The sequence below is a fragment of the Elaeis guineensis genome, chromosome 11 (assembly GCF_000442705.2).
Source record: "Elaeis guineensis isolate ETL-2024a chromosome 11, EG11, whole genome shotgun sequence".
Classification (NCBI taxonomy): Eukaryota; Viridiplantae; Streptophyta; class Magnoliopsida; order Arecales; family Arecaceae; genus Elaeis; species Elaeis guineensis.
In genome coordinates, this window is record NC_026003.2 from 17622861 (window position 1) to 17638656 (window position 15796).

Here is a 15796-nt window from a genome sequence, read left to right on the forward strand (position 1 = left end):
GAGAGCAAACATCCTATGTGATCTTACAGGACAATGATTCGAAAAGTCTTTGGCCAAAGCAAGATGATAATTAAAAAAAAAATTTAATTTATCATTAACTGAATCATAATCTTCTGATTGAGATACATATAGATGAGCATTTAATTTTGACATGATTCCATACCCATTGCTCATCCAGGATGTTGTATGACTGAAGGATTGAATTGTATGATAACTTACCACTGAAGGATAATTTTGATATTTCTACTAAATTTGTTTCTTTCAGATAGTCATGGCATGTTGCTAGATATCAATCTGACTTGTAGACTCATAAAAATTAAAGAAGTTTAATTCAAAAATTAATCAAAAGAAGTTTTGATTAATTGTGCAATTGGGCTGACCTAATCTAATCGAATTAAGGTTAGGTCAAGAGCCTAGATCCATTGCTGGCTAGATTTGGAACCAATGAGTCACACACTTCAAATTTGATCTTGATTTAATTTTATTGAAACTTATTGTAAGTTCTAAGAGTTAATTTGATATACTAACACATTGTGTTAACCCAAGTTTCCAGTTTGGTTAGTTCAAAGTGTTTGAGCTAGACTTAATCGATTGCTTTGAACCTAATTAGATTAGATCCATATTTAATTAGTTTTTTACCTTTACATGAAGTGTTTCACGGGTGAAAGAGGTTCTTCATGCCATCCATCTGAATTCAATGCCAAAATTTATGGATGTGGTAAAAGAAGAGTCTTTCTTTTAATACATCTCTTTGTTTCCCACTATTTATTTCTTTCACACATCATTAATATATGATATTTATGGGTATGGAAGAGGAAGAGTTTTCTATACTTGAAACTTCTCCACACTATTTATTCTTGCATGAGGATTCATTCCCCCATGTGAGAAGGTGGAGCACCAAGAGTTGGTGTCCTTTGGGAGACCCATGCATCTCTTCATTTCCTATTTATATGGGACACCCCTATGGATTTTGAAGCAGATATCTTGGCATTTGGGCATAGGATAAGTAAGTATTAAGCAAAAAAATTTTGAAAAAAATTAAGGAAAAGAAGAGAGGAAAAAATAGAAAGAGAGAGAAGAAGAGGAAAAAAAGCAAGTGAAAGCTGCTTGACCTAGGGTTTGGTTTTTTCATGTATTGGAGTATAAAATCAATTTCTAGATAATAAATCTCTTGAGAAGGGTTCTTGATGTGGTTCTAATGGAGGAATCAAAGGTAAATATGTAGTGGTGCGATTCATTCTTAGAGAAGGACTTAGTAGCATTCTTGTGAAGAAAGGCTGCAGCACTATTTCAATTGGGAAGAACCTTGATCATCTTCTGTGTGGATCATGTTAGAGGCTTCTACTTTGAAGCTTTATGGAGATCATTTTGCCATCTAATCATCTTCTTTAGAAAGCATAATTTCTATCCTATTGCATGTTGAATGGTTTGATTGGAGTCTACAATATGATTCTAGGTTTGATTCTAGTATTTTTTTAATTATTAAAACTCTTTTTATGCATATTAAAATTTTTTAAATCCATATTCTGCTATGTGATCGAAACCCAATAATGATATTAGAGCCACCCTTGTTAGATTCAATCAAACAGATGCTATTGTTGTAGTATAGATGTGATCTGATTCATATGATGTTGAAATGTTCCATCGATTTTTTGCATCGATCTTAAAATCAAAATTTATTTTTTAACCATGATTCATGTATGACTCTAAATTTTAGTTGTTAAATTTTAAATTTATCATAATTTAAAATTTTATGATTTATGATAGATTGATGTTTGAATCGATTTTATTAGGATGTATTGTTTCTAGCCTATTATTGACTTGGTCAAGCCTAATATGATTAGGTTTGATATTGATTCAATTTATTGATTCAAGTCAAATTTGACATGTGAATTGGATCAAAGGGTTGAGTCCAAATCATAGTCAAATAGTATTGGCTCAAGTGTTGAAGCAAAGTACACCCTTGCATGATTTTAGTAATCATAATTTTTGGTATAGTTATATGAATGATATTACAACTTGAATAGCATGTTATATAACATGATATGATACATGAAAATATTTTATTCTTTTTATATATATATTACATATGATGTAAGTATTAGGATGTGTTAGAGACCAGTTTAAAATTCTCATTAAAATTATATTAAGTTGTAGTGTCAGAATTCACTTGCTAACCGAATGTTGGATTCATTGATCAAGTGGTGTCTAGGAAAGTTTAAAGATGGTTATTTAATTAGGTTCATTTTCTTACCTGACTAAGTTGTTGGTGTCTAAGGAAAGCATTGAGGAGCCTCTTATTTACTTACCTGGCCAATCTAGTCTATTGAGTTTTGTATTTGGATTGCTTAGTAATATAGACACTACATGTGCCTTCCTCCATGCTAAGTCAATATCATGTCAAGAACTATAGTGAGTTTGTTGTGCACCCATAAGGCTTACTATAAAATTAATGTGGGGTTGTCTTAGTATTTATTTGATGCTTACAGCATTTTGGATATGTTGTTTTGTTGTGCAACCACAAGAACAGCATCATTCAGATATGACTGTATACAAATTAAGGTCTAACTTAACTAAAACATTATAGTTTGTTGTGCAACCATAAGGCTATAAATATTTTAGAGGCAGAAAAATATTGAGAGTTGCATGAGAAGTAATTGAAAAGGAGTTTCCTACCTTTGAACTCATGAAGATTTATTGTACAACCACAAGACTTTTTGTGAGAAATTAGGATTTCAACCTCACTAAGAAAATCAATAGGATTTCTTATTTATCATAAAAGAGGGCTATGGTATTCGATAAAATAGTCGGAGTAACAATTAGATAAAAGACTTAATCTAGTTGTGCATATCATCATGGGTTGTCCGCTTATATTGATTCCTTATTATTGTAGATTAATCATATAATGGCATCCTCACTTTTACTGCATGGCTTACTTGATGCCAATAAGTTGATCGGATCCAATTATGTGGACTGATTGAGAAATCTGAGAATTATTCTCATACAGGAGAAAGTCTTCTATATTCTGGATACCCCTACACTCGATATGATTGGTGAAGATGCCACTGAGGAGGAAAGGACCACATATAAAATGTGACAATATGATAGTGTAATTGTCAAATATGTCATGCTTGCTCTATAAGCAATGAGCTTCAGAGGCAATATGAAGGCATGGATGTTCCTTCCATACTCTTTGATCTAAAGAACTTATATGGAGAACAAAATCGGACTGCTAGATTTGAGATATCTAAGCAGTTGTTCCATGCTAGAATGAGTAAAGGTACATCCGTACAGACTCATATCCTGAAGATGATTGATCTGATCACTCGTCTGGGATAGTTGGATTTTGCAATGGATGGTGAACTTAGTCAGGATCTAATCCTGTAGTCACTCCTTGATTTCTTCTCATAGTTTGTCATAAACTATCATATGAACAAACTGAACACCAGTCTGTCTGAGCTGCTCAATATGTTGAAGACAGCAAAGAGATATTTTAAGGTGAAAAGGCTCCAGTTCTTCTTATAAATAAGATCTCCAAGAAGAAAGGCAAGAAATGTTCTAAGAAAAAATTGAACCCTAAGGCTAGCATCTTCAAGAAAAAGGCGAAGAAAGTCTCCATTAAGGGTACTATTATCAGTGTGGCAAAAAGGGCACTGGAAGAGAAATTGCAAGGACTACCTTGTAAGTTCGAAGCATAAGGAAGCAAATGTTGCTAAAGATTTATATATGATACAAACAAACTTATCATTAAGTATTTTAACTTCAGATTCTTGGGTATTGAATACCGTCTGTGGTTCATACCTTTGTAAATCATTGTAGGATCTGCAGACATAAGGAGTCTGAATGAAGTGACTTCATGCTGTTCGATGCTAGTAGAGAGTCCATCCAGGTTGAAGCCATAGGAATCAAGCTATTGAAGTTACCTTCAGGCAAAATTTTGAAATTGAAGATTGTTATTACGTCTCTAACATTGTTAGAAATATTATTTCTCTACCTATATTACTGAAATAAGATTTTGAAATAAAGGAAAGGGTAATAGTTGCTCTATTTATTTTTCTAATGAATATTATAAAAATTTTTTATTGATAATGATCTTTTATTCTTGTCACTTAATGATAATATTCTTCATATTAATCAAATAAAAAAAAAAGAGAAAAGATGTGAATGTCATATATTCTAGCGCTGCCGACTTGGTCATATCAATGAGTTAAGGATTAACAAGTCATACAAAGAAAAGTTCTTTGATTCTTATGATTTTGAATCATATAGAATTTATGAATCTTGTCTCATAGATAAGATGATCAAGACTCCCTTTACTGGACATGGAGATAGGATGAGTGACATTTTGGGCCTAGTACATACTGATGTTTGTGGTCCAGTGTTGACTCAAGCCAGAGATGGATACTTCTACTTCACCATATTTACTAATGATTTATCTAGGTTTGGATATGTGTATTTAATGAAATACAAATCTAAATTTTTTGATAAATTTAAAGAGTACCAAAGAATGGTTGAGAAACAAACTAATAAGAGTATCAAGGCTCTTCGATTGATCGAAGAGGCGAATACTTAACTAGTGAGTTTCTTGATCATTTAAAAGAAAATAAAATTCTCTTTTAATGGACTCCTTCCTATACTCTATAATTAAATGATATTATGGAAAGGAAGAATCGCATCTTATTAGATATGGTGCAGTTCATGATGTGCTCACAGATCTTTCGATATCTTTCTGGGGTCATGCCCTAGAGACCACCGCACATGTTTTAAACAGGATACCTAGTAAATATGTCTCTAGTACTCCATATGAGATATGGAGAGATAAGAAGCCTAATCTTAAGTATCTTAAAATTTAGAGCAATCTTGCTTATGTCAGAAATATTGAAGGACATAAGTTAAGTGCTAGGTCGGATAAATACAGGTTTGTAGGTTATCCTAAGGAGAGTATAGGATACTACTTCTACCATCCTACTCGATAAAAGATGTTTGTTAGTAGGTATGCCACTTTCTTAGAGAAAATTTATCTAAGAAGAGAGTAGTGGGAGGATAGTTGAACTAGAGAAAGTTCAAGATCTACAGTCTATCTAGAAGCAACATATGGAGAGTTTACAAGTTGATCCTCAATCTGATGTACCTATTATTGAGGTACAGCCACAACACACACCTCCTCTCTGAAGATCAGATAGAGTGCATAGTGTACCACTTAGGTTTGGATTTATCATTGAGAATGAAAACTCATTATACATCATTGGAATGATGATCCCACGATCTATTCGGAAGTAGTTATAAGTGGTGACTCTGACAGATGGCTTGAAGCCATGAAATTCGAAATAGACTTCATGTATGTCAATCAAGTTTGGACTTTCATTGATGCGCTTGAGGCTGTGACCCCAATAGACTGCAAATGATTTTCAAAAGGAAGATTGGAGCAGATGGTTAGGTAGAGACCTATAAAGCTAGGCTAGTGGCAAAAGATTTCAAACAAAGGCAAGGTGTTAACTATGAAGAAATCTTTTTGTTTGTAGTCATGCTTAAGTCTATTCGGATTATGCTTGCTATAGCTGTATATTATGATTATGAGATCTGGCAGATGGATGTCAAGACTACTTTTCTTAATGAAAATCTTGAGAAAAAAATCTATATCACTTAGCCAAAGAGATTTGTCTCTAGTGAGAGGATAAATCAAGTATGTAAGCTAAAAAAATTATCTATGGATTAAAGCAGGCATCGAAGAGTTAGAACATCTATTCTGATGAAATAATCAAATTATTTAACTTTATCAAAAATATGAATGAACCATGTGTATATAAGAAGACTAGTGGGAGTGCCATTGTCTTCTTGATCTTATATGTGGATGACATACTGCTCATTGAAAATGACATCCCTATGTTGCAATCGATCAAAATATGGCTATCTCAAAAGTTTTTCATGAAATACTTGGGTGAAGCATCTTATATGCTTAGTATAAAGATCTATAAGGATAGATCGAAAAGGATGCTTGATTTATCTTAGTCTACATACATAGATCTTGTGTTGAAGAGGTTCAATATGGAGGAAAGTAAAAAAGGTTACTTACCCATGAGTCATGGCATACAACTCTCTAAGAAGATATCTCCTAAGATATCTAAAGAAAGAAATAGAATGAGTTATATTCCTTATGCTTTGGCTGTAGGATCGATTATGTATGCTGTGCCGTATACCAAGCTTGATATGACGTATGCTTTGGACATTATAAGTAGATTTCAAGTAGATCCAAGAGAGGATTATTGAAAAGCTATGAAAAATATTTCAAGTACTTGAGAAGGACTAGAGATGTTTTTCTTATATATGGTAGATCTGATTTGAAATTGGAAGGCTTTACTGATTTCAATTTTCAATCTGATCCAGATGATAGCAAATCCATATATGGATATGTGTTCACCTTGTATAGTGGCGTAGTGAATTGAAAAAATTCTAAACTGCAAACTGTTGCTGACTCAGTCATCGATGTCGAGTATATAGTTGCTAGTGAGGCTGCTAAGGAGGCCGTCTAGATGAAGAAGTTTATCTTAGAGTTGGTATAGTTTCTGAAATTGAACAACTAGTGCCTCTTTATTGTGACAATATTGGTGCAGTTGCTCAAGCTAAAGAATCAAGATCTCATTATAAATTCAAGCACATCTTAAGGCAGTTCGTCTCGTTCAAAGATAGTCGAAAGATGTGATATGATCGTTGAATGAGTTGACATCAAAATAATATAACAGACCCATTCACTAAGGTCTTGTCATTATAGTAGTTTGACCGCCACCTAAATTATATGAGCATCAAGTATAGGGGCAATTGGCTTTAGTGCAAGTGGAGATTAAAAGAATAATGCTTTACAAGCTAATCATATATGTGATATGATGAAATATTTTTTTATATTTTATCTTTCAAACTCATGTATTTGATATTATTTATTAATAAAGTTAGGCATCTTTGATTTATTGTATGCTGCATTTATACTTGTTTAAGATTATAATGAACCCTATAGATTAGGATAATGATTTTAGGCCATGATGAGATCATGCCAGTGAGACCTAAATCTTGATAGTTTGATCTAAAATATTTTAGTGTTGGTTCATTGAGTCAGAGATCAATGATATCGAAAAGACTGGCATATCCTATATATGCTTGATGGAGAGGATGGTTGATCTCACAATCACTTATGTATGATACTAATACAAAGATGTGGGTGCTCATTAGAGAATGAGTTCACTGAATTAACCTATGAGAGAATATCTGATGGAGCCTTATTTGCATGTCAGTTGGTTATTCTCTAGTGGAAGTTGTGTAAGTGATCCTTAGACTTGAGATCATCATGGTACCTTGTGTACATGAATCCATATTTTGGTTTATTCCTAACTTGACTCTCTGATCCTTGTGTGGAGTATTTTAGATATGGTGAAGTGTACATGAAGATTGTGAGTGGTCAATAAAGGATCCATCACTCCTAATTAATAAGAGGAGCGAAATTCTATGTGATCTCACAGGATAATGATTCAAAAAGTCTTTGGTCCAAGCAGAAAGATAATTAAAAATTTTAATTTATCATTAACTGAATCATTATCTTCTAATCGAGATATATATAGATGAGTATTTGTTTTGACATATTTCATACCCATTGCTCATCTGGGATATTGTATGACTGAAAGATTGAATTACATAGTAACTTATCACTAAAGGATAATTTTGATATTTTCATCAAATTTCATCTCTTCTGGATAGTCATGACATGTTACTAGATATTAATCTTGACTTATAGACTCACAAGAATTAAAAAAATTAATTTGAGAATTAATTAGAAGGAGTTCTAATTAATTGGTGCAATTGGACTGATCTAATCTAATCAGATTAGGGTTAGGTCAAGAGTCTGGATCCACTGCTAGCTGGATTTGGAATCCAATGGTCACACACTTTGGGATTTGATCTTGATCTAATTTTATTTTAACTTATTATAAGTTTTAAGGATTAATTTGATATGCGAGCATAATGTGTTAACCCAAGTTTTCAATTTGGTTAGTTCAAAGTATTTGAGCTAGACTTAATCTGTTGTCTTGAATCTAATTGATTAGGTCTATATTTAATTATTTTTTGCCTTTACATGGAAGTGTTTCATGTATGAAAGAGGTTCTTCGTGCCACCCACCTGAATTCAATGCCAAAATTATGGGTGTAGTAAAAGAAGAGCATTTTTTTAATACATCTCTTTATTTTTCACTCCATTTATTTCTTTCACACACCATTAATATATGATATTTATGAGTGTGGAAGAGAGGAGTTTTTTTGCACTTGAGACTCCTCCACACCATTTATTCTTGCATGAGATTCATTTCTCCATGTGAGAAGGTGGAGCACCAAGAGTTGGCACCCCTTGGGAGACCCATGCATCTCTTCATTTCCTATTTATAGGGGATACCCGCTATGGATTTTGGAGTAGATATCCTGATATTTGGTTATGGGATAAGTGAGTATTAAGCAAAAAAAATTAAAAAAATTAAGAAAAAGAAGAGATAGAAAAAATAGAAAGAGAGAGAAGAAGAGAGAAAAAGACAAGTGAGGGCTGCTTGACCTAGGATTTGGTTTTTTCATGTGTTGGAGTATAAAACCAAACTCTTGGTAGTAAGATTCTTTAGAATAGATTTTTGGCATGATCCTAGTAGAGAAATCAAAGGCAAATAGGTAGTGATGCGATTCATTCTTGGGAAGGATATCGATAGCATTCTTGTGAAGAAAGGCTGCAGCACTATTTCGATTGGGAAAGATCTTGATCATCTTCTGTGTGGATCACCGTTGGAGGGCTTCTACTTTAAGTCTTTAGAGATCATTTTGCCATCTGATCATCTTCTTTAAGAAGTATAATTTCTATCCTATTGCATATTTGAATGGTTTGATTGGAGTCTACAAGGTGATTCTAGGGTTTGAGTTTCGGTATGCTGATTTTAAGTGTTAAAACTCTTTTTATGCATGTTAAAATTTTTTGAAATCCATATTCCGCTGCATGACCAGAACCCAATATGGGCCAGATGGCCCAACTCAAGTATGTGACAGACGACGCACATCTATAGATTTAACCCCACAGAACATGCAAGGCCTGCCTATTCATAGATATTCACATCATCCAAACTCACCTAGCGGCAGATAAGTAATAGTAGACTTAACATAATTATTCCAAAAGAGTTTACATCCTCAAAGAGTCATGTATAAATATCCAAAAATTTTATTCAAAGAAAGCTAATTTAATATTTTCTAGATCCTAGGCTCCTTACAGCTTGATCCTAACCCCAATTATTATGCTGCATCTTGAAAAAAATAGAAAAAGGGGTATGGGCTTTACATGCTCAGTAAATTACTAGAACCTCTAGTTTGATTAAATATTTTGTATATAAGTATAAATTTTTAGATAGCATAATTTTTGATAAAAATATCTTTATAACTATAAAAATATTTTGTATCCATCAACATAGATTCAAAATATGCATTTGACCAAAATAAATTTTTCAGGACAACCAACAATCAACCATACACTCTTACTCTCCTAATCTCCCTAACTATGGCCATGATCAGCTCATGACTAGCCTCGAAAGAAACTAGATCCTAAAAATAATATGTCGTTCATCGGTTATACAACAGTGATCACCCCACTGGATATCTGGAAGAAAAACTAGTTTTGATATCACATAGAGAAATATGCTTCTATCAGCATATGCCAGGTATCAGCCCCACCTAACTAGGTTCAAAAGAAACTAGCTCATGGCTATAACATACCATCAGTAGGTACGTGCTAGTAATCACCCCATTAGAGGCTTGGAAGGAGACTAGATCCTGATTTCGCATGATAATAATCAAACTAGAGAGCAACAGAACCAACATATCATACTTTTGATGTAATAAAATATAATTTATATCTAAGTGAATCATGTATATTCTATTCAACATTTTATAAATCATTTTCATGCAGAGCACATAAGATAATTTAAACAGAATATCATAGTAATAAATTTTCAAATCAGATCCTGTGTCTGATAAACATACTAGGCGTAGAGGTAACTTATAGTCTCAAATGATCAGATTCAAAAAAATCCATCCAATAAAATATTTACATACTTATATGTGTGGCTTTATCACTAGATTTAACACTTCTCTAGTGTTGAAGGCTTTACTCAAAGTAATTACTATTGTTAGCCCTTAATCGAAAGGGAGAATGGAAAATAGAGCAAATCAGTTTGAGTTCAAACAAGGACCGATCTCTTTGGAATGGGTCGGCCAACTAAGAATGAGAGAGATATACTCCATCTAGGGCCAATTGGGTTTTTAGGCCTGATCTACTTGGTTTAGATCCAATCAAGGGTGCCTATTCAGATTGGGTTGACCAATAAAGTTCTCGATCTGAGCTTAGTCATATATGAACCTAATCTAAGGATGTAAGACTTTATGAGGGGATGGGTTCACTTCTTCTCCCTTTTTCTTTCTTTCTTTTTTCTTTTCTTTTTTATGTCAAAATTGAGGAGGGGCCTCATTCATTTGAAAGAGGAAACAAAGAAGGGGAAGGATGGTGCTTCGATGATAGTGCTCGACAACAGGCAGCCAAGGCGATAGCGATGGCCTAGAATGGTGGTGGTCCGAGAACAAGGCTGAAGAGAATAAGGAAAAAAAAGATCTTAATCATGGATTGATAGCTCAACTTAGGAAGAATGGAAGAGAAGGGAAAGGATTTCATCGGTGAGTGGCAATGGCAATAGATCGTGGCCATCTCAATAGTTTTCCAATGAGAAGAAAGTGATAGATCTAGGAATAGTGGAGGTAGGAGAGGTTAGATAGGGAGGGAATCCTACTACTTTGGGTGAGTGGTGCTCAGCTATAATGGCACAACAGCAACCAAAGATGAAAAGAAAGGGAGAGAGATGCTCAGTGGTGATCAATCACAAGAATAAGGAAATTTAAAGATTGATGTTTGATGGAATAAGATTGACTCAATGGAAGATAACATTGACTATTCATCAGTTAGGAGCAGCCTAATGGCTGGTGGCCATTTGCACCAGCTCTGTGGTGCCTTCAACTAATGTTGTTGTAAGACTCTAATTTGAGGCGAGCATGGTTGAGGTTGGATTCCTTCCGACCTAAGAGCTTGGCTTCAATCCAAGGATTGGAGTGCCAAAAAAAAACTGTAGGAGAAGTCCACTCCTGTAAAAGGTTCTTTGATGGAGGACTCTCTAATGCTTAAGTCAATCAGAGCTTGAGAATAGTAAAGAAAAGAGAGAGAGGTCAAGAGCATAGGTTGCTCTTTGAGGTTGCATGTACTTGGAGGGTTTCCTTGTTACCTCTTTATATAGAGGTAGAGCTATAGGTAGTTGCCTCTGAATCTGATAGACTGTTGGCCCTAGCTCTCTACATTGTTAGGCTACGATCTGACAGGCCATTAGGATAGAAAATCTGCCCACTAACTTGTAAAGTAGGATTGTTAATTGTCAGTGTCAGTTGGGGTTTTATCCATATTCCAAAAGTTGTTAGGAGATTCCAACAAGTTGCCCACATAGTTGAATAAGCTGGTGGCTTGAGGTTGGCACAAGACCGATGCTCTACCTTGGATGTATTAGCACCTATGTTGGTCGTGGGACTTTTTTCACTATCATCAATAAGATCCCAACCCTGGGATTGGTAAATATTCAAGCCATGGGTCGGATAGAAGCCGATGACATAAAGTCGCTCTACCTCAGTTTGTTGGATCTCTTCCTGATGTTTAAGGTAATCTTAGTGAAGTCATTGGTGAATGCTTGTCATGATTTGAGGAGGGGAAGGTTGGTTTTGATGGTGGATAACCACTACAACACTTATCTTCTACTTCTAAGTTCGAAGAGATTTCACTGCTTCAGACAAAGGAAGTAGTCGGTCTCAAGTTGGTCTTCGGTTGCTGATCCAACCTTCTCTATAGAGCATTTATTTTGTAGTATTTGGTGGAAAAAATCTCGGAGCCCCATTAATGCATTGCTTCACAAATCTCACCTCATCTATGAGGGATGGGTGGCTCGAGACTCTCCAGCATAATATTTTAAAAAAGGAGATCCGAATATTATTTTTAACTCCATCAAGGTTTGCCACATGTTCGACATCAATGGGCCCCACATCATGTCTTGTAGAATGACTTATGTGGCTCAATTTGTGGATGGTGCAATGAAGAGTGATCATACACTTTGGTGTCCTTGATGTGTGTCACATATCAAAATCTGATAGTAAGGAGCTTGAATCCTGGCCATTGGGAGTAGTATAAATAGGCCTTTCCTCTCTTGCTTTCTCTATTTTGCTTCCACCAAATTTTTATTTCCTCTGCAGTCGCTCTCCTACCATTGTAGTCACCAGAGGGAGGTTTTTTCAATCACCACCATCTTCTCCAGTGCTAGTGACCTCCTAGTCATTCTGTTCTCCGATTGGTTCTCCATCCTCCCTTGTTTTTTTTTGTTTTCTATTTTTTCTCCAATTTGGTTCTTCCTTTCTTTTTCCTTTTCGAAGGATTTCTTAGATTTCTTTGGTGTATTTTAATTAATCATATTAATTAAAATAAAACTTCATATGATATTTAATTAATCTCATTAATCAAGTAGAATTGGTAAATGTGATATTAGATCTAATCTAATCATCATGCATAGTGGAATAAACAAAAATAAACTATCCAACCCATCATGTGAGAGAGAAAATCCAATATCAATATAAAACATCTCAATCTACATATGAGAAAGGAATAATATAATAAGATAAATGATTTTTCTATTATATCTTTGCACGAGTAGATGATCTCCATAAGCGATGATTATAGATTTATTTTTTTCCTCGTAGCTACATAAGTGCCTAGCCTCTATGGATATCCATACAGAGTAGAGGGTTGATCAGCAACCGACTCTCTGGGGTGCAAGCTCTCTTGCATAATGGAAGATCCTTCTAAACTCCTTGAGAAGAACAATAGGACAAGAGCTTTTTCAATACCTCTTTGCTGAAATCTAATTTTCAGTAAATAAGAGAGAGAAGGGAGATGCTCAGGCATGGAGGACAAGAAGAGGAATATATGGGGCGCTAGCCTAGGGGCTTGAAAGAGGAATCTTGGGCATGGAAACTCTTAAAACCCTTGATGCTATAGCCACTTATTTATAGGAGCAAAATCCTAAGTGGCACCCAAAGCAAACAAGGAAAATTATCTCCCTATAAGAGCCCTTGATGGTTGGGATTCTCAGAGAGAGAACCCCAGGTGTGTCACCCCCTCTTAATGAGCCAAAAACATTCCTTTTTAGGGCTGGATGGCTAGGGTTTCTCAAACCCTAGTGTTGGCGCCCCAACTTACCCCTTTTGACCTCTTATTGTGGCGCCAAGGGTTTCATTCAAGAAACCCTAGGGCATGGGCCCTAATGACTGGTCTAGAATCAAGTCAAAATTGGTTATATGATGCACCCAAACTCTTTTGGTTGTATATAACATTGATTCAAATTCAATTGAATCCAAATCACTATTTGATTCTACTTGAATTCAGCCACAATTAATTTGATCTAATCAAATTTAAAACATGCAACATTTGCACATTAGTCCTCCTCAAATTTTGCTAACCTTTAGCAATTAAGTCCTTACAATTTGTAACAATTACAAATTAATCCAATCATCAATCATATTGATAATTTGGATTATAACCATTTGATCAATCTCAAACTTCTTATGTGTGTGACCCATAGGTTCTATTCTGTCTGATAGTGAGTCATATTGTGATCTTCATCATAACGTCATTAATACTTCTTTTAATAGATTAGAACACTTTCAATTCTTTCTATGAAAGAATTTGATCATCTATCTAATTCTCTATGGCCCCATAATCCACTAGTAACACCTAGCAGCTTATAGTGGCAGGCTAGCAAAATAAAATAGAATGAATCTCTAGGTACAGTTACCATATGATACAGTCCTTCTATCAGGATCCCGACTAGATAGAGGTTATGGATAACTATCAAACAACAATATTTGTTATGTATAAAATTTATTTGACTTGAGCTCTTGATGTGAAGTATGTGGAAACTTTTTTTTACTATTCACTCTACCTTAGCCAAGGTCTTCTGAACTCAGTCTCATAAATTATATAATACCATCTTCTTATCTATCAAGGATGATAGATTTTATTTTGGTATGTACTACTCCTATATTGAATCTACTATAGCTAATATACAGCGTAGGGACTCATACAGATAGGGACGAGTTTATGTATAATCAAACTATAGCAGTCTTACTATGAATAACTGAGGCACCTCAAGTTTAAGGATTAGTCACACTATTGTAGCATTGAGTAAGTCACTAATAAGTGGATAGCCATCCAAGTGACTTCTTATAATGGTCACACTCAGTATCTTTGTTCTTCAATAAATACCTACATTCTTGCTTCAGTTCCCCACACTGTAGACTCGAGACTCATCTATCCTAAAGAGCAGTGACTTGTACACCAATTGGATCAATCATCTTTTTCATGATTATCCTTTGATCGAAAGTATTTAAGAATTAATCATTAATGATATATGTCTCAAATTTTCAACACTTAAGAATATGTATCATCATCTTATTAATTCTTTGGATGATCTATGGATACAAAAATATAACGTAAATAAAAAAATAATCTAATTTTATTAATTTCAAAAGTATAATTATAAAAATATATCTCTAGAATGTTTACGAGTGTCTGAAGGGTAAAAGTCTCCTCTTGAAGTTTTCTATGTTGAATCTTTTCAGCATCTTCTCTATGTACAGCTTCTGTGATAGATGTAGTCTCCTTTTAGATCTATCTCTATAGATCTTTATCCCAAAATATAAGATATTTTTTTAATATCTTTCATGGAGAATTATTTGACAACCAAATCTTAATTGAAGTCATCATGGGAATACCATTCTTAATTAAGAGATGTCATCCATGTATAATACGAAAATGTGACAGCACTCCCACTGACCTTCTTGTAATCATATGGTTCTTCCTCATTCTTAATAAAATCGAATAATTTGATTGCATCATTGAAATAAGTGTTCCAACTCTGAGATGCTTGCTTGAGTCCACACATAGATCTTTGTAGTTTGCAGACCTTGTGATCTTTATCGCTTGAAGTAAAACCTAGATGCTACTCCATGTAGGTATCTTTTTCAAGATACTCATTCAGGCAAGCAATGTTCGAATAGATTTCAGCATAGCTACTGATGAAAAGATATCCTGATAGTCAATGGCTTCATGTTGACTATAACTTTGAGCCACAAGCCTTGCTTTAAACGTCTCTCCCATTCCATATGAACCTATCTTTCTCTTATAGATCTATTTACATCAAATAGATACTATACCTTTTGATGGATCTACTAAGATTTAGACTTGGTTGGAATGTATTGAGTCAATTTTCGACTTCATGGCTTCCAACCATTTCTTAGAATCGATGTCTAACATCGCCTCATCATAGATTTTGGGATCATCTCCACATTCCTCATTTTTCATAAGAAATATTTTCTTTACTTTCTTTGAAATAATACCTAAGTATCTTTCAAGAGGATAAAAAATCTTACTTGATCTTCGAGATGGATGAGAATCTACATGTACTGGCTCAGCTAGAATAGATTCAACAAGTTCTATGACTCGTTGATCTTTAGAGACTCTCTCTTCGAGTCCTATTTGCCTCCCACTACTTTCATTTTGGATAAACTATTTTTTTAGAAAGATAGCATTCCAGCTTATAATCATATTATGATCCTCTAGGAGGTAAAAGTAGTATCGTAGAGATTCTTTT